The sequence below is a fragment of the Mytilus galloprovincialis genome, chromosome 6, assembly GCF_965363235.1.
Source record: "Mytilus galloprovincialis chromosome 6, xbMytGall1.hap1.1, whole genome shotgun sequence".
Classification (NCBI taxonomy): domain Eukaryota; kingdom Metazoa; phylum Mollusca; class Bivalvia; order Mytilida; family Mytilidae; genus Mytilus; species Mytilus galloprovincialis.
In genome coordinates this window covers 66244238-66266728 of record NC_134843.1, presented here as the reverse complement: position 1 = coordinate 66266728, position 22491 = coordinate 66244238, and the positions used below count along the sequence as shown (strand labels likewise).

The 22491-nt window shown below is 32.2% G+C and overlaps 2 protein-coding genes across 4 annotated transcripts in view; one reads left to right on the top strand and one right to left on the bottom strand.

The window, feature by feature from the left end:
* The window catches only part of LOC143080140 (putative ATP-dependent RNA helicase DHX35), a 166353-nt gene that overhangs the window by 119748 nt on the left and 24114 nt on the right, over positions 1 to 22491 (top strand). The window lies entirely within an intron of this gene.
* The window catches only part of LOC143080141 (putative G-protein coupled receptor B0563.6), a 58150-nt gene that overhangs the window by 34613 nt on the left and 1046 nt on the right, over positions 1 to 22491 (bottom strand). Inside the window, exons 1-3 of one of the 3 annotated variants that reach the window (XM_076255862.1) lie at positions 20954 to 21005; positions 19965 to 20065; positions 6545 to 6618 (exon numbers count right to left, since the gene is read on the bottom strand). The gene's annotated coding sequence lies outside the window, so the exon portion shown is untranslated. Of the gene's footprint in view, positions 1 to 6544; positions 6619 to 19964; positions 20066 to 20953; positions 21006 to 22491 lie in introns of those variants that run through there. The other 2 variants (XM_076255861.1, XM_076255864.1) reach the window with 2 other exon arrangements.

The following is a 22491-nucleotide window of genomic DNA, read 5'->3' as shown; positions in this document are numbered from 1 at the left end:
TCTAACGGGAATTACTTGAGAGTTACTCTGACACTCAAATTAACATTAAGCGTTATTAAGTGTCCGGTTATCTGTCAGACCACTGTTTAATGGTAATTTGAGAGCTTTAATATTGACACTTTGTATCCTGTTATTAGTTGATCCAGTTTTCTTTGCCTAGATTTTCAAATCATCATTATATTTAGAATCTGAAATGGCATTTCATCATATAAGGAAAGAATTTATTGATAATAATATATAAGAAGTGTCTAGAAAATTGCAAAAATCTGGAGATTCCAAAAAGGTACACCTACTTGATGGTTATAAACTGAGGGATTTTCCATGCTTGTTGCTTCCGATACACCGATTCTGATGAAATACTAGATTGACTTTAACATGCTATGTCAGAATTAAGAACTATGTTGTTTTGGTGCATTTGCTCTCTTATGAAGTTAGTAAACATGCTTTAGTACTTTGCTTAGATTAAATTATTGATAAAGAAATCCAGTTCTATTATAACAACTATATTTTTTTTTATTCATACAACTAAAACTGACAGAAAAAAATAAATATTCAAAATTACCTCATACTCAAATACTCAGTTGAGTTTCGATCAATCTTATTTTTTCTTTAGAACAACACACTTTACTTGGTCACAAAACCTTAGCTTTAAGGTCAATTATTGATGATCGTTAGATAATAAATTCTATTCTTGCATGTATACCATACGTCTTACTGAAAGTAACTACAGAACCCATGAATAAGCATGGCAGTTCATTCATGGATTCAAGTTGATTGCAGCATATGTTTAGATTTGTTTGTTATTTTTGTACCTCTTGTTCCTGAAGGTATTAAGCCAGTCTGAAGAGCTCGTAATTCAGTGGTTGTCCTTTGTTACTGTATATTTTTATATATATATATATATATATATATATATATATATATATATATATATATATATATATATATATATATAAGCAGATGTGGTATAAGTGTCTATGAGACAGCTCTACATCCAAGCCACAATTTGTAAAAGAAAACCATTACAGGTTCAAAGTACGGCCTTCAACATGGAGTGTTGGCTCACACCGAACAGCAAACTATAAAGGGTCCCAAAATTGACTAATGTAAATCTTTCAAACAGGAAAACCAACCCCCTTATCTATATAAAAAGGAGAAACACTTATGAACCACATCAACATATGAAAACCACTAAACATAAGGTTCCTGATTTGGGACAGGTGCAAACAAAAGTAGACGGCTTAATGTTTTGTACATAAATCAGGCCTTTAGTTTTATCATTTGAATTGCTTTATATTTGTCAGCTTTTTATGTTGTATTGTTTTGCTCATTGTTGAAAGTTGTACAGTGGGCTAGCTATGATGGGGAGTTTTCTAATTGGCAATCATCATACCAAATCTTATTTTTATATTTATATATGGTGCCTTCTAAATGTTTAATGGGCATTTCTTATATTCATAACAATAAACAATATGGCATAATTGTCACAGATTACCAGAGATGTTTTCTATTGACTGAAATGTTTTTTTATTGGCTGAAATGTTTTCTATTGACTGAAATATGCATTAACATCTATAACATCTCATATTACATAATCTGTCAATTTCATGTCCATGTATTTTTCTGTCAATAACCATTAAGATAGTATATGTAGATGTATTTTGCTATCAAAACCCGTTGAAGCATTACTCTCTGGAGTATAAGTACCGCCATAAACTACAGCGGAAATGTTCAAGTTAATCTGTATATGGAACTGTCATCGAATTTCTATGTTTTGAGATAATTTAAAGGATTCGATTAGAAACATTTATTTGATTCATTATTGGGATGTACATAAAGTGCAATTTCGCATGTCAAATAAAATATTTATAAATGTATGCATATTGCATGTGCGAAATCATTTTGGTTTAAATTAAACAATTAAATGCCATTGTGATAACTTACAATGTAAATGTCACTGTGTTAATGACTTTATAAGAGCAGATAGGTTATATGGTTATAATTGATTTTAAATGTACCTTTTAATTATTGATGTTTGCTCTTAATAATGTATTTATTTAACATTTTTGTAACTCTCCCTTTTACCAACAAAGTTCTATTTTTATGCCCCACCTACGATAGTAGAGGGGCATTATGTTTTCTGGTCTGTGCCTCTGTTCGTCCGTGCGTCGTACCGTCCGTGCGTCCGTCCGTCCGTCCGTTCAGGTTAAAGTTTTTGGTCAAGGTAGTTTTTGATGAAGCTGAAGTCCAATCAACTTGAAACTTAGTACACTTGTTGCTTATGATATGATCTTTCTAATTTTAATGCCAAATTAGACTTTTGACCCCAATTTCAGGGTCCACTGAACATAGAAAATGAAAGTGGGAGTTTCAGGTTAAAGTTTTTGGTCAAGGTAGTTGTTAAAAGGCTAATTTTAGTATTATTTGTGTAATAGACATTACAAGTACTTTAACTGTGACACCTGTTAACCGTTAAATAGTAATATTTTCTTAGCATCTGAATGAACTCTATAGAACTGTCGCAATTAATTAGTGCTATTTATGTATGGTCGTAAAGTCGCCACTGAAAGACACTTAAAAGTTTCTGATTATTCTAACATGTTTAACATTCAAAGATAAAGACAGAGTTAATGTATTTTCTGGTCAGTTTTAAGGTTGTTACTCAATGTGAAAAGTTGGTTACATGTTTGCAATATATAAATATTGTATAAGAACTCGATGTTGTCTTTTTAATTCATATTGAGGTGTAACATAAATGGTGGCAGCGGTGGGATGGGATTAATTAATTTAAGTTATTAATTATTCTGTAGTGGATTATAAGCGTAATTTTCCTAAAGGATATATGTGCTATCGTAGGATTATTGCTTATGTAGCTGATGTGAATTATCAGTGTTTTATTTTTTTGCCGTTAATCCGGTGTATATCCAGCTGTGTAATTCAGCGATTGATTGGATATAGTATATCCAGCTGTGTGATTCAGCGATTGATTGGATATGAAACTTTTGTTTAGTTTATTGGATATTGATTTCGTATTTTGGAATATATCCGGCTGTTGATTCAGCGTTGACTTTGAATTATCGAGCATAGCCTTAAACTCACTTTTTCGTTATATTTCCATTAATCACAGGATTAATTGTAGTTAGTTATACTATCCGTAATGGCAGAAGAAGGTGTACAAGAAGGAAGCAGCATAGCAAAAAATCGACCAAGAAGAAATAGAAATTTAATGCAATTTACAGATGCCGAATGTGCAGATGAAAGCGACGTGCCAGTTGAGGAAGAAGTTTTTCAAAGACCGAAAACTCCGCCGCCGAAAAAAGCAACAAGAAAGACAAATAGACATGAGTTAGATATTGAAAGGGAAAAGCTTGTCATCGAACGGGAAAAACTAGAAATCGAAAAAGAGAAATTAAAAATCGAAAGAGAAAGAATTCGTTTACAGGGATTAAACTGTTTAAATACTGATAAATATCAGTCACTACCATTTAAAGTAAAATTACAACCATTTGATCCGAAACTCGATGACATCTTAACATTTTTATCGGAATTCGATGCAGTAAGTGGTCAGGCAAATTGGTCTAATGACATTAGGATTTTACAATTAAGAACATTGTTGACAGGTGAAGCAAGACAGGTTTCTTCACAAGCGTCCACTTCGTACGACGATCTGAAAGGTGCGCTAATCGATCGATATGGAAAGAGACCCCATGAATATTTTGTTGACTTAGTTAATGTTAGAAAAGCTGACAATGAAACTTACAGAGCTTTAATGGCGCGGATTATACAAAATCTCAATCGATGTACCAAGGACAAAGATCCGATCAAAAGTTTACAAGAGGAATTTTTCCTGATGGCTCTTTCACCCGTTCAAGCGCAATGGGTCAGAAGAAACAAAGGCAGCGCGTCCGTAGTAGAAGCAGCAGAAGACTATATAGTACCGACAAAGAATGACAATGTACAAAATGATGAAAATAGAACTGACAATAACCGTTGTTTCAAATGTAAAGCTGTTGGACATTATGCACGTGATTGTGAAAAAAAGGACAAGACAACAGGAAATCTTGCATCTTATTTGGTTAAACGGCTTGTTGGGCATAGACTTATTTGTGTTTCAGGAGAAGTAAACGGGAAGCAAGTAAGCTTTGTGAAAGACACCGGTACCGACATGACATTAATTCGTGAAGACCTTGTGGATAGAAAGAACATTTTACAAGGACAAAATGTAACTCTACAATCTGCTATTGGACAACCGTTTTACGCTAAGCTTGCTGTAGTTAACATAGACACACCGTATTATACAGGTATCGCTAAAGTTGGACTCGTACCAAAATTGGCCGCCGAAGCACTTTTGGGAATGGATATACTAGAGCGAACTAGTAACACATTTGTTCTAACCAGAGAACAAGCCAAGCGCGCCAAAGATGAGATTGAATCTGATAATGATACACATGAAAGCAAAGTTGAACATGCCGCGGAAGTGACGAAAATATACGAAGATGATGAGATTGTTATTGGTAACATTTCGTCTGGAAATGAATTGGTTCCATATGCGTTAAGCGGGTATCGTGAAGTTCCGCATGAAGAAACGGGCTTTTCAGCGCCGTTTGAGTTGTTGTATAGATGGCCTGTGAGAGGTCCGATGGCTATACTTCGTGGATTGTCTACTGGAGAGGGTGGGAAACACTGTTCAGTTATTGAACATGGAATTACTATACGTAATTGTTTGGCAGCTATGCCAGAAATTGTTAAAGAAAAGATCAAGGCTTGGTACGACAAGCATACAAGGTTCAGAGAATTTGAACCTGGGGGTGAAGTTCTCTTCTTGTTACCGTCCGAGGCATCAAAGAACAGGGCTGGTGCTTTATCAGGAATATAACAAAGATTGACTGTAAGCGTTATGCTTTATTGTTTTTATTACATCTTTGTAAATTGGAGCAACGCCTTTTATTTTATTTTAAAGTGAATTTTCGAAAACAGTGTTTTCTCTTGAAAAGGGAGATGTTAAAAGGCTAATTTTAGTATTATTTGTGTAATAGACATTACAAGTACTTTAACTGTGACACCTGTTAACCGTTAAATAGTAATATTTTCTTAGCATCTGAATGAACTCTATAGAACTGTCGCAATTAATTAGTGCTATTTATGTATGGTCGTAAAGTCGCCACTGAAAGACACTTAAAAGTTTCTGATTATTCTAACATGTTTAACATTCAAAGATAAAGACAGAGTTAATGTATTTTCTGGTCAGTTTTAAGGTTGTTACTCAATGTGAAAAGTTGGTTACATGTTTGCAATATATAAATATTGTATAAGAACTCGATGTTGTCTTTTTAATTCATATTGAGGTGTAACAGTAGTTTTTGATGAAGCTGAAGTCCAATCAACTTGAAACCTAGTACACTTGTTGCTTATGATATGATCTTTTTATGCCCCACCTACGATAGTAGAAGGGCATTATGTTTTCTGGTCTGTGCCTCCGTTCGTCTGTGCGTCCGTCCGTTGGCTTCAGGTTAAAGTTTTTGGTCAAGGTAGTTTTTGAAGAAGTTGAAGTCCAATCAACTTGAAACTTAGTACACGTGTTCCCCATGATATGATCTTTCTAATTTTAATGCCAAATTATAGTTTTGATCCCAATTTCATGGTCCACTGAACATAGAAAATGATAGTGCAAAGTTCAGGTTAAAGTTTTTGGTCAAGGTAGTTTTTGATGAAGTTAAAGTTACATCAACTTGAAACTTAGTACACATGTTCCTTATGATATGATCTTTCTAATTATAATTCCAAATTATAATTTTGACCCCAATTTCAAGGTCCACTGAACATAGAAAATGATAGTGCGAGTGGGGCATCCGTGTACTATGGACACATTCTTGTTTAAGATGTTTGTATCTCAAAAAGAAGCTCATAAATTCATCAAGATGTTTCCATAATTATTTTTTTTTAATCTTTTTATACATTAGCTATTGAAACAGTTGATAAATAATTTCAATGATATTTTATCAGTATCTTATGCTTGTTGAATTGAGATCAAGCTATGTATTGATATCAAAGTTTGTTCCCACTTTTCAGTTTGTTATATATATATATAATCTCAGGTATTCAAATTTAAGAATAGTTGCCAAAGATCGGCAAAAGAAAAATACTTTTTACCAAGTTGAATACATATCCTTCTCAATACAATATATATTGTTGCTGCTGTTTTGTTATCAAGTCAGATTGGCATTGCTCACAGCATTTATAGTGCTTTGATTATAAGAAAAGAGAATTCAAATGATCAATTTCTTCATATTATGCATACAAGCAAATCTCAGGAGTTTTTTTATACAAAGAAAACACACATTCAAGTTTCTTTCATCTTCTGAAAAAATATGTCTGTATTGAAGCCATGTTTCCAGAAATTTTTCAGGGGCTGTTTTTAGAAGAAACATGGTTGGTCATCTTTTACTATATATCACAAAGTAGCTAAGGTTCTATGCCTTTATCTTTTTTGAATTTAAAAAAAAAAGTATTATTAAAATTTTATTAAAAAGAATTGCACTCTTACCTTAGCAAAATGAAAAATATTGAGATGTCCACCACAGATTTGTGATTTCTGTACAATAAGGGCAAAACTGTGATCTGAAAAGAAAACAGGTAACATTTGTTAATGTTTTTATTGTGACTCCTGCAATTATTATAAATTGGTTTGTGTTCATGTCATTTCTTTTTCAGTTTCTGTCTTGAGTAGATTTTTTGTTAAGGTCAGATATTATAGGGTTAAAGTTCAGAGATCAGATAGGGTTTAAAGTTTTTAGTAGGTACCTGTAGTTCATATTAGAAACATTCCTTGTGAATATTAAATATTTGTCCCCAAAACTGTCAATCCTAGACAACTAAGATCAAGAGTCGAAAGCACCTTTCATAACCTTGATGTTGCCCATTTAGTTATACTGTTAGATAAACTACTAACACCACTTTGTCACTGATTTCCCTTCAAAAAGAGGAAATGACTTATAAGCTAGAGCGTTTTGTTTCTTTTTTTCCCTTCTAATTGACTTGGCTTCAATTTGATTAAACTTTTTTATGTATCTTTATAAAGAAAGATCCAAGTCTGAAATTAGTAGTGTTTTGAATTCATTTTTGTTCTCCTAAAAGGAGCTTTCATTTTATATGCTGAGTATGTTTATTGGGTTACAAAAACTCCCCCAAATCTAACACTTGAAATGGTTCTGTTAATGTCACACACCTAATTGCAAGTTTTTAAAAGTTACTGTAACTCCAAGGAACTAAGATTATTTAGAAACAATAGGCTAACATAACATAACTTGGAATGTGCCAATTAGTTTTTAACACATATGTTAAAACTGGAGGTTTTTATTTATTGTAACATGGGAAAATATCACAAATGCCAAATCTGAAAACAAACTCTGGCAAGTAAAGTTTTGAAACTGAATTACAGATATGATAGAGCAGACCCCCAACGATGATTTAGATGACAGGTTTATCTCCCTTGTTCTGTATTCAGTAATTTACCCTATCTGTTTTATGATTCTCTTCAACCAGATCCTGGGTAATATGACTTATCATAACTAATTTATGAACTCTTAAAAACTTTTAAAGAGGCCTTTAACTTCTTATCCACTTGATAGATACTGGCACTTTGATTTGTATAAACTTGATATATAGAATATTTAGAAACAATTTGAGGGTAAAGTTATATAATGTGAAGTTTTTTGCAATCACATGTTCTGCTGCCAGAGACGAAATAAACAATGCATGTAATGAAAGTTATGTACTGGTTCAGAACTTATAAATTCTGGTATTAATTACGTCTCACTTAAAATACCTTTGTCATTTCGTAAAATGCAAACTTGGGTAGCATTTAAATGAAGATTGAGAAATAGGTATAAAGTGTATGTAATTCCAAATTGATTCCTGATGTCAAAAAATTATATACATAATATTTTTTGGGGTGAAAAATGCAAAATACATTTTAGTTAAAACTTTAAATCACAAATTTTGAAAAAGACTTTGTGATGTAAAATTTCAAAAGTATAATGATTTAGGACTGGAGGAAAATTTTGTACAGTTGTTGTTCTTTATATTTGTATGTATCTTAAGTCAATGCATTGCATCTTTATTATTAGAAAAAAAGGCTGAGGTACATTTATGTGGTGAAACAACAACAACAACAACAACAACAATACTTTATTTTAAGAGGGTTACACAGTTAGCTATATAACTAATATTCCCTGAGGCCCTCGACATGAGAAATCAAACAAAATGCAAACATATACATTGCATACATTAGTATAAAAAGTCAAGTATGATAATAATGTTCAATACAACTTGATAAAATGTGATGAAAAAAATAAACATGATGACGTGATCAGTTTTTTATATTATTGATACAGCTAGGTTGATTTCAATAAATGATCTGTTATTTTGTATTTGAAAGAATTAACATTTGGTAATATTTCTTAACGGTATTGGCAAATTATTCCACAAGAATGGTCCAGAATACATAAAAGATTTTTTGAACAATTCTGTTTTTGGTTTAGGGAGTATGAGGTTTCCTTGAACAGCATTTCTCAAGGGGTATGGATTTCTGTCTGAAACATAATGAAACTTGTTAGTAAGATATGATGGGGCATCACATTTAATGCACTTAAATGTCATCACTAACTTATGATATTTTATTCTCTGTTCAACTGTCATCCAGTTTAAGTGTTTGAATAAGGGTGTAGAAGGAGCGAATGGGTCTGTTTCTAGTATTAATCTAGCAGCCCTCTTTTGTAATTTTAATATCCTTTTTAAACCCTCACTGCTACAACTACTCCACACTATACAACAATAATCAATTAGTGGCAAGATATAACCATTATAGAATAATTTTCTGCCGTCTAGATTTAGAAATTTTTTAATCTTTAATAGTAGATATAGTCTAGATGATATTTTTGAGCAGATCACATCAATTTGGTGAAATGGAGAGACGTGACTAGATTTTTTCCCCAAGACTATTATTAAGAGACTTATCTTCAGAAAGAAATGGTCCTATTTTTCTAATTTCATACGCTGTTTTCAAAATCTTGAAGGGTCAACATTTATTCTTCTGAGCGAAAGGTGAAAAACTGAATGAAATATATATAGTGCTCTAGTGTTATATTCATGGTCAAAATATATCTTTTTGAACATTTGATATGTAACATTCATACATTTCATTATGATTGGCCTTCAAGTGGCTTAAAGTGGTCTTAGTTAAGTTCTACATTGGTCAATGGCCTGTCAATCTTGATACCTTGATTTGGTGTTTATTTTTGACAAGGATCTTCAATGATGAGGATTGCCAATGTTCCTTCCTTTCTCCCATCACACTGGCTTCCTTCACCAAAAAAAATGGCTGCCATGAAGTAGCAAAGGCAGTTAAAAGTGGCACTAAACACCACTAAACAAACAATTTAACATTCAAGTGTCTGACTGGGTATTGTTGTGATTTAATCAATATGGTATATTTTGAGCTTCAGATACGCTTCTGTCTTTTGAATTTGAGTGTTGAGCCATTATGGAGGTCACCTTATAATAAAGTCTATTTAAGGCTGTGAAAGCTTATTTTGTGTTTTGATGATATTTGATCTTCTTTGGCTGCAAGCATTAACGTTAATTACATGTTTAATTATCTATTTGTATTATCTTTTTCAGGTAAGTGTTAAACAAGACCAATAAATTGCAGAATCAGAGTGAAATAATTAGAAGGTACATGTAATTAATCCGTTTAAGTTATCATAAAAAGCTAAATTAAGATGATTAACTGTTTTGAAAACCTTAATTAGTATTTGTCTCTGATCTTGGTCAATATCAGGAAGTTGGCATTAGAAATATTATCTCCAAGTCCTTTGTCAATGTCATTTGATTGGATAAGTATGGTGGCTCTTTGAAAAGCTGAGTTTTGAATCTCCCTTTGGTATCTTATTCTGCATCTTTGTTGCATATATCTAACAAGAGCTTTATCATTTTATGTAACTATTATCTGCACTTAAATTAAAAATAGAAACCACATACATTCCTAAATACTTCAGGAACAATTAACTTTCTAAATATAGCACAAATGATTACTTAATATATATTTTGTTGGAAATCCCTCCAGTACCTATCATGTTGAATTCATTAGCTTAATTGGTCGTGAAATCTAAAAGTAGAGGTTTAAATCAGAAGTGTGATGAGATTCATTAATTAAACTGCATTATGGATGTAGTAAGTAGCTTTAACAATCAGGCAAAGAAGTTCATCACTTCTGTATCATAAACGACCTTTATAACCTTTATTTACAAGTCCCCCCTAGTTTAAGAATATTGTCCCCTGTTGAAATTTTATAATTTCAATATATTTAAAAGATTAGTTAGTTGCTGGAAAAAAATGAAAAAGAAGTTGCACTGATGACTTGATAAATATTTTTGAAATTGATTGATGAATTAACCTCAAAGAAAAAGATGATAAGAATATATTTTTTCCTATGCTGATCCTATCGATTTTGAATGAAACTTGATTAAAACAAATAATTAGTGTAAGATATTCAATTCATATTCAAACTGATTCAAAGTGTATAAAATAATATGGTTTCCTTGTCTTAGTTGTTTTAAACTCAACATTTTTTTGGGTGGGGTTTGTGTTGCTTGCTAAGAGTCAATCATGAGTTTTTGATGAATTTCTTTCGTTGACTGTTGTTTGTCTTTTTGTCATCTTTTCTTTTTGACTATAATGTTGACTGTTTTTCATGGCCTTATTATTTTAATTATTGTTTGTTATCGTATCCCTCCTATTAATAACATGATAATATAATATTGTATATGTTTAACTATACTTATTCACAGCTTAGTGGCTTAACTTGTTAAGCTTTAAGAACCCCAACATCTTGAGCCAACATCAGAATTAATCACATGTAGAACAGGGTTATTAATTAATCAAATCTGTCTTAATTAATGCAATTACCTTATATCAGCAGCTAAGATAAAAACATGTAATTTTATCTACATGTTTACATTTGGTTTATCAGTTAAATGAAGTGGGGGTGAAATTCAAAGATTTACATGCAGAAATAAACCATATTGTTTCCGGCAGGATTTGTAGGTTAACATGGATTTTTTTGGCAGTGACTGAAATAGAAATATTTTTTATCGTATTGTTCAAGGTTTTAAATCTGGTACATGTTTATATATATTAAAGATATGCATTGAAATCCATACGCCCTGCTAAAAGAAATCTTGACTGAGTAAATTCATACACCTTGTAAGAGAAAACAATGATAAAATTTATGTGCATTAAAACATCAATGTTTCTGGAAGAACCTTCCTTAGAAAGCTCATGAAAGAAGTCTTCACAAGAGACCAAATGACTCAGAAATTAACAACTACAGGTTGCCATACGGCCTTCAACAATGAGCAAAGCCCATACAGCATAGTCAGCCTTTAAAGGCCCTTAAATGACAAATGTAAACATTTCAAACAAGAAAACTATTGGGATTATATATGTATAAAATTAAGAACAAAAAACAAATATGTTAAGCCCCGGTCACAACAGATCATACAATTTTTTGTTGTGGAAGATCTTTTAAATAGTTGTTGTGGCACTGTCGTGCAAAATGTCAAAATATTACTTTGAGTGGTCACATCAGCTACGACATGTCCACGATGATTCCACAATGGGAACAATCGTACTGTTGTGGGTTTGTCACAAGTCGGTCGTGAGACAATCGTGAGTTGTAGTGGGCTATGTTTTAAGGTTTTTATGTCATGAGATGCGTGTGTTACTGTCGTATGATTGTCGCAAAACAGTCGTGGGTCACTCACACGTTTGACTCCAAACTACTAGTATACAAAGAAGACCCGATTTATTGGGTGAGTGATGTGAGGGTCGACTCTCAGCAAAAGTTCTTGAAACATGCCTGAGGCTTTTCCGCATGAGTCCAACGAAATCACCGGCAGATTTCCGCTTCAACTCTTGCATCAGTATACTATACTGCCTAAACATCAGGTGCAGTTAGAATATAGCTTAACCCACCAATGTCGGGCGTTTCACTGGTTCCTATGCTGTTCATGTGCTCAAATCAACGCCCATAGGACCATATTTTGCTCTTGTTGGATTCCAGCAAGGTGACTATTTAGTAGGTTCAAGCGTAATCGTTCTGCTAGAATAACCATCCTCTTTTAACGGCAGATGGTATGTTTTTCCAAAGGATTATTCCCGCAGAATTGTATTCTTCTAAATAAAACGAAAATATGTTGCACATCGAACATACCACTGTCGTAGGACAGACAATCAATGTTGTGCAAGCATCATATAAAATTTGTAATTTGTGAGACTGTATCACAAGTGTCTTGCGACAGTCGTGAGATAGTCTTACAACCATCATGCAACAGTTGTACGATTATTTTTTATTAAAATGGTTTATGTTGGCACCCACTACAATGTGTTTATCGCACGACAGTCCCACAACTGGGGTAATCATTCTCATGACAGCCACAACACAGTGACACGACAAAAAAATTGTAGAACAAAAAAGGTGCAAATCCAATTTTCGTCGCACGACAGCACCACAATGCTCAAAATATTGTATGTCTGTCGTAAGACGATCACAGACGACCCGTGATATAACAAAAAATCATGTCGTGGAGCTGCATAGATGTCTTGTGGGTTTGTTGTGACCAGGGCTTACGTAACACAGCAACAAAGTCAACCACTGAATTACAGGCTCCTGACTTGGGACAGGCACATACAGTATGTTAAACATGTTAATGGGCACCCAACCCTCCCCTAATCCTGGGACAATGGTGCAACATTACAATACAAGAATTGTACAAAACAATAAACAATCAACGCATATGATAAACAGCAGCAAACAACATATATATGTTTAAGTATATATGGTCACTAAAATCAAACAGACCTAATAGAAAACAGCCACAGTCAACATTGCTTGATGAAGTTGCAACATTATAACAAGGGAGTCAGTATGTCAAGGTCACTTAGTGACATACATTTTGGATATAAAATATTGTTAATTTTAACTTTACCTCTAATTCTTTAATATAAAAAAAAGGAGATTTGTCTAAACATCAATGAGATGATAACCCAATAACCCCATTTATCTGACCCTGTCTGATTACATGTCTTACCATTAGTACTTGATGCAGTGACTTTAATTAACAATCTCACTTGAAGTGTCTGTGAAATTGATCGTTTTAGAGTTATCTAGTACATCAGTTTCAAGTAGGGATATTGTGTCTATGGTTAGTAGGTCCATCATAAAGTCTGCCAACCAGACCAACAGAAGTTAATGTCACAGATTTTAATTTTTCAATCTTTTACCAAATAAGATCATTGATATATAAATGTATTCTTCCCATCTAAAAATAAGAAGATATAGTATGATTGCTAATGAGACAGTTCTCCACCAGATACCAAATGAGATAAAATTTAGCAACTATAGGACACTTGTATTGGCCTTCTACAATGATCAAAAGTCATACAACATAGCAAGAGATAAAAAAGACCTGAAATAACAAATGTTGAAAACTAACAGGTCTGATATACAGCAACAAGCGACAATCACTGAATTACACCCACTGGCTCCTGACTTGGGAGAGGCACATACAGAATGTTATTTAAACATGACATAATGGGATATAACATCAATCATATCTATATATATAAACATTAAACATGCAGGACTTCATGCATGTAAACAAACTGTCACATAACAGCATCCAACAACAGCAATAAGGTTACCATTTTACAAAATTGTAAAATAAGTTGGAGGACGGGAATCTTAGAGTAACCACTGAAAGAACAGGCATGGACAGACAGTGACAGACAATTTGCCTTGCCTGAGTCATAACGATTAAATTTTGCTGCCACTGGCCCAACACTTATTTTTTAGAACATTTTTAGCTCACCTGGCCCAAAGGGCCAAGTGAGCTTTTCTCATCACTTGGCGTCCGGCGTCCGTCGTCGTTGTCCGTCGTCGTTAACTTTTACAAAAATCTTCTCCTCTGAAACTACTGGGCCAAATCAAACCAAACTTGGCCACAATCATCATTGGGGTATCTAGTTTAAAAAATGTGTGGCGTGACCCGGTCAACCAACCAAGATGGCCGCCACGGCTAAAAATAGAACATAGGGGTAAAATGCAGTTTTTGGCTTATAACTCAAAAACCAAAGCATTTAGAGCAAAACTGACATGATGTAAAAATGTTTATCAGGTCAAGATCTATCTGCCCTGAAATTTTCAGATGAATCGGTCAATCGGTTGTTGGGTTGCTGCCCCTGAATTGGTAATTTTGAGGAAATTTTGCTGTTTTTGGTTATTATCTTGAATATTATTATAGATAGAGATAAACTGTAAACAGCAATAATGTTCAGCAAAGTAAGATCTACAAATAAGTCAACATTACCAAAATGGTCAGTTGACCCGTTTAGGAGTTATTGCCCTTTATAGTCAATTTTTAACCATTTTTCGTAAATTAAAGTAATCTTTTACAAAAATCTTCTCCTCTGAAACTACTGGGCCAAATTAATCCAAACTTGGCCACAATCATCTTTGGGGTATCTAGTTTAAAAAATGTGTGGCGTGACCTGGTCAACCAACCAAGATGGCCGCCACGGCTAAAAATAGAACATAGGGGTAAAATGCAGTTTTTGGCTTATAACTCAAAAACCAAAGCATTTTGAGGAAATCTGACATGGGATAAAAATGTTTATTAGGTCAAGATCTATCTGCCCTGAAATTTTCAGATGAATCGGTCAATCGGTTGTTGGGTTGCTGCCCCTGAATTGGTAATTTTGAGGAAATTTTGCTGTTTTTGGTTGTTATCTTGAATATTATTATAGATAGAGATAAACTGTAAACAGCAATAATGTTCAGCACAGTAAGATCTACAAATAAGTCAACATGACCAAAATGGTCAGTTGACATGTGTAGAAGTTATTGCCCTTTATAGTCAATTTTTAACCATTTTTTGTAAATTAAAGTAATCTTTTACAAAAATCTTCTCCTCTGAAACTACTGGGCCAAATTAATCCAAACTTGGCCACAATCATCTTTGGGGTATCTAGTTAAAAAAATGTGTGGCGTGACCTGGTCAACCAACCAAGATGGCCGCCACAGCTAAAAATAGAACATAGGGGTAAAATGCAGTTTTTGGCTTATAACTCAAAAACCAAAGCATTTTGAGGAAATCTGACATGGGGATAAAAATGTTTATTAGGTCAAGATCTATCTGCCCTGAAATTTTCAGATGAATCGGTCGATCGGTTGTTGGGTTGCTGCCCCTGAATTGGTAATTTTGAGGAAATTTTGCTGTTTTTGGTTATTATCTTGAATATTATTATAGATAAAGATAAACTGTAAACAGCAATAATGTTTAGCACAGTAAGATCTACAAATAAGTCAACATGACCAAAATGGTCAGTTGACCTGTGTAGGAGTTATTGCCCTTTATAGTCAATTTTTAACCATTTTTTGTAAATTAAAGTAATCTTTTACAAAAATCTTCTCCTCTGAAACTACTGGGCCAAATTAATCCAAACTTGGCCACAATCATCTTTGGGGTATCTAGTTTGAAAAATATGTGGCGTGACCTGGTCAACCAACTAAGATGGCCGCCACGGCTAAAAATAGAACATAGGGGTAAAATGCAGTTTTTGGCTTATAACTATGAAACCAAAGCATTTAGAGCAAATCTGACGAAGTTAAATTGTTAATCAAGTCAATATCTATCTGCCCTGAAATTTTCAGTTGAATCAGTCAACCCGTTGTTGGGTTGCTGCCCCTGAATTGGTAATTTTGAGGAAATTTTGCTGTTTTTGGTTATTATCTTGAATATTATTATAGATAGAGATAAACTGTAAACAGCGATAATGTTCAGCAAAGTAAGATCTACTATTAAGTCAACTTGACGAAAATGGTCAGTTGACCCGTTTAGGAGTTATTGCCCTTTATAGTAAATTTTTAACCATTTTTCGTAAATTAAAGTAATCTTTTACAAAAATCTTCTCCTCTGAAACTACTGGGCCAAACTAATCCAAACTTTGCCACAATCATCTTTGGGGTATGTAGTTTAAAAAATGTGTGGCATGACTTGGTCAACCAACTAAGATGGCCGCCACGGCTAAAAATAGAACATAGGGGTAAAATGCAGTTTTTGGCTTATAACTATGAAACCAAAGCATTTAGAGCAAATCTGACTGAAGTTAAATTGTTAATCAAGTCAATATCTATCTGCCCTGAATTTTTCAGATGAATTGGACAACTGGTTGTTGGGTTGCTGCCCTCCAAATGGTAATTTTTAAAGAAATTTTGCCGTTTTTGGTTATCTTGAATACTATTATAGATAACGATAAACTGTAAACAGCAATAATGTTCAGCAAAGTAAGATCTACAAATAAGTCAACATGACCTAAATGGTCAATTGACCCCTTAAGGAGTTATTGCCCTTTATAGTCAATTTTTAACAATTTTCATTAATTTGGTAAATTTATGTAAATTTTTACCAAATATAGTTCTCTGTTACTAATGGGCAAAGTTCATTATAGATAATATTGTAAGAAGCAAAATCGTTCAGTAAAGTAAGAACTTCAAACACATCACCATCACCAAAATACAATTTTGTCATGAATCCATTTGTGTCCTTTGTTTGATATGCACATAGACCAAGGTGAGCGACACAGGCTCTTTAGAGCCTCTAGTTTCAGATTATATTAGCCTACGGTAGAATTTCTTGCAGGCTTGAAATAAATTTTACAAGCATCAGGGCTGGTTGCCCTGTGTGATATCTGCTAGTTTTAGGCATTCATCAGACCACTCATAGAATTGTTGCAAGTGCTCTTTGATATGCAGAGTGCATCGTGGCAGTCTGCCAACTCTTGGCATCAGTTTTAATACCCTAATGCCAACTGGACATTAACTTAAATATGTTTTACTTTGAAAAAATTTGTATGAGAAATTGTAACAAATACAAATTTATTCATAGAGGTCAAAGTTATATAATATTTAATTTGTGACCTTGACCTTTAAAAATAATTATGTCAAAAAGTGGTAAATATTGTTGTTCCAGTTTTGGTCATTTGATTTAAATTGGCACAATCATGTCTGAAACACGAACTTGATCAACTGACCAAATGATAACCATCACATCAACACCCCTCAACCCAATTTTCTCCCAGATAAGAGGCAATCAAGACCCATTGTTATCAAACATAATATTGACCACAATAATGACCACTGTACTTAACCATAATTAATCAGCAGTTTTTAGCATATTCATTAGCATGGGTATATGGGTTGTTAAATGCAATCATGTTGGCTTTTGTCCTGTAAGTGGTCATTAAATGTGAAGATGTGTGTTTAACACATCCTTGAAATAATAAGGTCAAGCAAAGATCATGTTGATTTAGGTTTTTATGTAGTACTATATTTATTGTCATTTTCTGTTTATGAAAATCTCACATGTTAATTAATACTTGAAAGTTAAAATATGAATGAAACTGTAATTTCTACGAAAATGGTAAAATATGTTTCCCATGTTCAAAAGTTAATAACTGAAGGCGTTTTGCTGTTTCATGCATTTTTTATTTGAATTTAAGAAGTGTGTTAAATATCATGCATTTTTTATTTGAATTTAAGAAGTGTGTTTAATATCATGCATTTTTTATTTGAATTTAAGAAGTGTGTTAAATATCATGCATTTTTTATTTGAATTTAAGAAGTGTGTTAAATATCAAGTTCTGTGTATATTAAAAATTAAATTTCTGTATATACTAGTAGATGATTATTTGCCGCCATGGTAGAGGTCAACTTGCTAGTTGCACTAATAACTTTACAAAACTACTTGCTATACTGACAGTATATGCAGCCCAGGGATATGTCTCACACTCAAATCATGTCATATGGAAAACTATCTTTTCTAGCTACTCTGAGAAAAAATCTTCACAAAACAACTTTCAATTGACTGCAACAGTTCTCAGCCTCAAACTGGGTACATGTATTTTGCATGAAAATGGTGTGACCGTGTTAGACCAGAACTTATGGAACAAAAACCAATAAACTTTGTATGTAAAAAAAAAAAATACATATCTTAGAAGTATTGACTTATCAACAGTGGTTCAAAATCTGTAAATATTTTATAAGAATCCATTTTAACCTTTCTACAATAAGGTTGAGATACAGTTATTTCGTAGTGCATTTCTTTTAGACAATAAATGGAAATAAAAAAAAAATCCCACCTGCGCTTTCTCAATAATATTTTTACAGTGTGGTATACTACTTTTGGGACAAATTAAATCAAAATTATAGAAAACTTCATCCTCTAACTCAAAATATAGATAATTTTATGTTCGGGGGGTCTTGAAATCTTTTGACCGCTTCCGAAATGCTTATTTTTAACCCTTTTCAGCTGGACCAAATCACTACTTTAAAATTCATGAATCATTTTTTTTCACAGTGTATTTCTATCCCCTTCTTGCTATTTGAGACATAAAACATGAAGAAATAAATTTGGAAGGGGTATAAAAAAGATTGGCAAGTAACACACTGTCCACACTAGGGACCATATTAGTGGACAACGAAAATCAAGGGACGATAACTGTGTACTCAGACCAATAGGTGAGAGTTTTGAAATGATATAAATGCTGCAACCCTTTCCTTAATTTAATTCAGATGTAATAATGTTCTTATCCTATTTGCATTACTAGCTATTACGGAATTATGATTAAAAGGGTTTCAAAAATATATTTCATTTGATAATAAAACCTCTGCAAATAAATGAAAATGATTTACTTGTTACCAAAGTGAGGAAACGGCTTAAAAAATATATATTATATTTGATAATAAAATCAAGCAAATAATGAAAAATGATAAACTGGTAGCCTAAAGTGGGGGGAAATCTAATTTTGTAGAAATTATTACAAACAAAAACAATTAAAAAGAGATTGTGGTTTTAATTTTAAAAGTAAGCATATTTTTTTCTCCAAGAGCAAGCAATATCATTAAGAATTTTGTTTTTACAGAATAATGGAAATTGTATTTTTTTTGACATATTAGAAAAAAGTGATTAAGTTGATAAAAATAAAATGACAACAAGATGAATTACGTGTAAACATTTTCCAACAAAAAAATGGCTAGGTTGAAGTTTTTTACAAATACATGTACTAAACATTGACTTTTATTTTGTTAAAAATAGAAAAGAAAAATTAGAAATGAAATTATAGATTAATATAAGTTGACTTCAACATTTAGGTACTGTGTATCCATCATATCAATACATGTATTACAACTAACATGTAGAAATAACCTAAAAAAAATCCTAGTTATATCATCTCTAAATAGATGCTTAATTTGAGATCAAATGTATCAAAGATGCAAATTTAAGATAAAGTACAGGATTACAAATTGACAATGCTTAAGTTTTAAATTTTAAAACTTGATAAAAATTATTTTATTCAAATTATTTTTGACAAGACACCCTATAGAACATTTGTGTATTTTATTTTTATACAAGGTTAAAGAAAAGAAAGAGTTGCCTTAAGTTTCATACAGTTCTTGAATCCTTGATTACTAGCTTATAGAATCTATTGCAGGTAGTACATGTAGTAACAGATGGCATGTTTTTTTTTTGACAGATGTAAAAAAAAACAAAAAAAACAATATGTTTTATTCTTAAGAAAGCTTTCAACTATCTGTTATTATGGTATAAGGATGAGTAAAGGTGATAAATTATACAATCCCAACAAACTCTTTTTAATTTTCTAGTATAGATTTATAATCTATAGTAAAGCTTGATTTATTATTCTTTAGTTTTAGATTTAAGAAAAAAAAATATTACCTATAGTTTACATAATAGAAGATAATAAACAAAGAAGCTAACAAAATGATATTGATGCTTGATTAAAGCAACTGAAATAGATTTTTTTTATTAGAATTAATTTGTACTTACTATTATATTCTCTGTCTGGCACTATTTGATGGTCAGCCTCCAAACTCACACTTCTGTCCAATGGTCAGTTTCCAAGCTCACTGATACTGACAACTTATCACCTACAATGTTGGAATTGAAATGATAAGACGGAGGGTGGTCAAGATATGATATAACTAAGAGAAGTCTCCTGTTTCTTATTTAATTAAGTAATTTACGTACATATATTGACCAAAGGGCCTGTAATATGGGAGGGCTAGTGGTGTCATAGTGTAATCACGGTTTATAAAGCAAACATAGAATTGTCATCAGTTAATCTACCATGTATCTGTCGGGTAGGTCTATCAGTGTTAGAAAAATAATCAGCCTTGGTGTTTTGATGCCTGACATATTTGGACAAAATGACAGTTCTTACTGTGCGGTCATTTTAAACTTAACTGTTATTATTTTAGCATAATTTGATATCTTAATTATTTAGATGCATGTTTGAAAATTTAAAAAAAAATGTTTTCATAATTTTTGCGTTTTAAACCATTAAAACAAGGTAACTATTATCGCTGTATTTAAAGTATTAGTAATTTACCCCTTTAGTGTCCCTTTTGAAAGGTGTGAATAATTATTAACTTTGACCATTGGTCATTACACATTTGACAACCAAATTAGGAACGTTTTCAATACATTTATAACATGTGTTCTTGTACCTAGTTCTGCTATTGTGCAAAAATAAAATAAAATAGATAAAATCTTAATTTAAATAAAATTTTACTCCTAAAAAAAATAATTAAAAAGTAACCAAACCAGGTGTCCTCTTATTAAATCCCCAAAAGCCTTTTTATTTTTTTTTATAGGTAAGGATTTAGTTGCTTCTTTAGCATATATACCCCTGTAATAAAACAAAACTTGATAAAAAAAAAATAGGTAGAAAAATACATATATGGTTAGATTTATATTTCCTTTTTTACTGAAACCTTCTCTATTGAATTCCTGCTGTTGTAGACTTCAAAATTTACTTTTGTCAGTGAAGCTTGTCATCTATAGAAAAATCTACAAGGGTCTCTCTCCTGCTATTAACTAGTTCTTCCTGTTTCCTAAGTTCAAGAATAGAAGGATTATGATATGAGTGTGCATGCTTTGTTCCACAAAAGACTGCATAATTGATAAAATGAATTTAATTACATTTAGAAATATTATGTAAAATGAGTAGGACTGTTTTTAATGATTTTTTTACCAAATTGATTTCTACTTTATATGAATAACATTTTACAAATTTGATTACTCCAAGGACGATTTATTGTTATTGTTTACTTAAAGGTTACTAAAGTGAAAAATCTTAAAGTTGGTCTGTTAATTGGGTAGGGGAAACCTTATTCAATTTTTGTAAAGTTGAATTTGTCTGTTTTTCTACTTGATGGATTTATTTTTGTTTGAAACCTTATTTAACTACCAACATAAACTTTGATTATTTTGTTTTCATTTTGTGCTTCAAAAAAATCTCCTGTGATATTTTTTTTAGAATTTGGTTGATTGATTGATTTGTCATTGTTTTACACAATGGAAACGAAAAGGCTAAATCATGGTGATGTTATTAACAGACCAATTATTACCAGTGTTATATGGTGTTTTTATAAACAGATTGATAAGCGATTATAATACTGTGGTAAAAATGGTTTACTCCAAAATGATAACATAAGGTTACTCATTTAACTCAAATCAGCTAGCATCGGTTACTCATTTAACTCAAATCAACTAGCATCTTTCTATTTGAAAACTTGCTATATTTTCAATAGATACAAAAGAGACCACTTCAGCTTAATAATAACAGCTGAAAGATCAGTGTTGTCATGTTTTATATATAATTATATCATGCTTAACAATGCGTATTTACCTAAAATACCATTTGGAGTACAAATTTCAAGAGCCATTAGTCAAGGAAAATTTGTGAACCTGAGGAACACAAATTCCTTGTTTTGTGAATTTCAATCATATTGAAATTTAAAGAAATTATGCAATCCGAAAAAAAATTAATACATAGAAATAAATTTGAATTGTCTCCTTTTTTTGCTGCATAATAATATAAATTAATAAGCTGCTAAAAATCAACCATTTTCTATTAAAATGTTCAATCTGTGAATGAATACCTTAAATTTTTTACATTTGTCATTTCTGGGCCTTTTATAGCTGACTATGTGGTATGGGCTTTGCTCATTGTTGAAGGTTGTACAGTGACCTATATTTGTTAATTTCTTTTTCATTTGGTCTCTTGTGGAGTTTTCTCGTTGGCAATCATACCACATCTTTTTTATATTTAATCTGAGGCACATTATTCAGAAGAAAATGAAAATTTTGTCACAAGACAAACCCAGTCAAATGAACTTGCGGGAGGGTTGAGATCTCATAAACATGTTTAACCCCACCGCAATTTTGCGCCTGTCCCAAGTCAGGAGCCTCTGGCCTTTGTTAGTCTTGTATGATTTTTAACTTTAGTTTCTTGTGTAAAATTCAGAGTTTAGTATGACATCCATTATCACTGTACTAAAATACATATTTT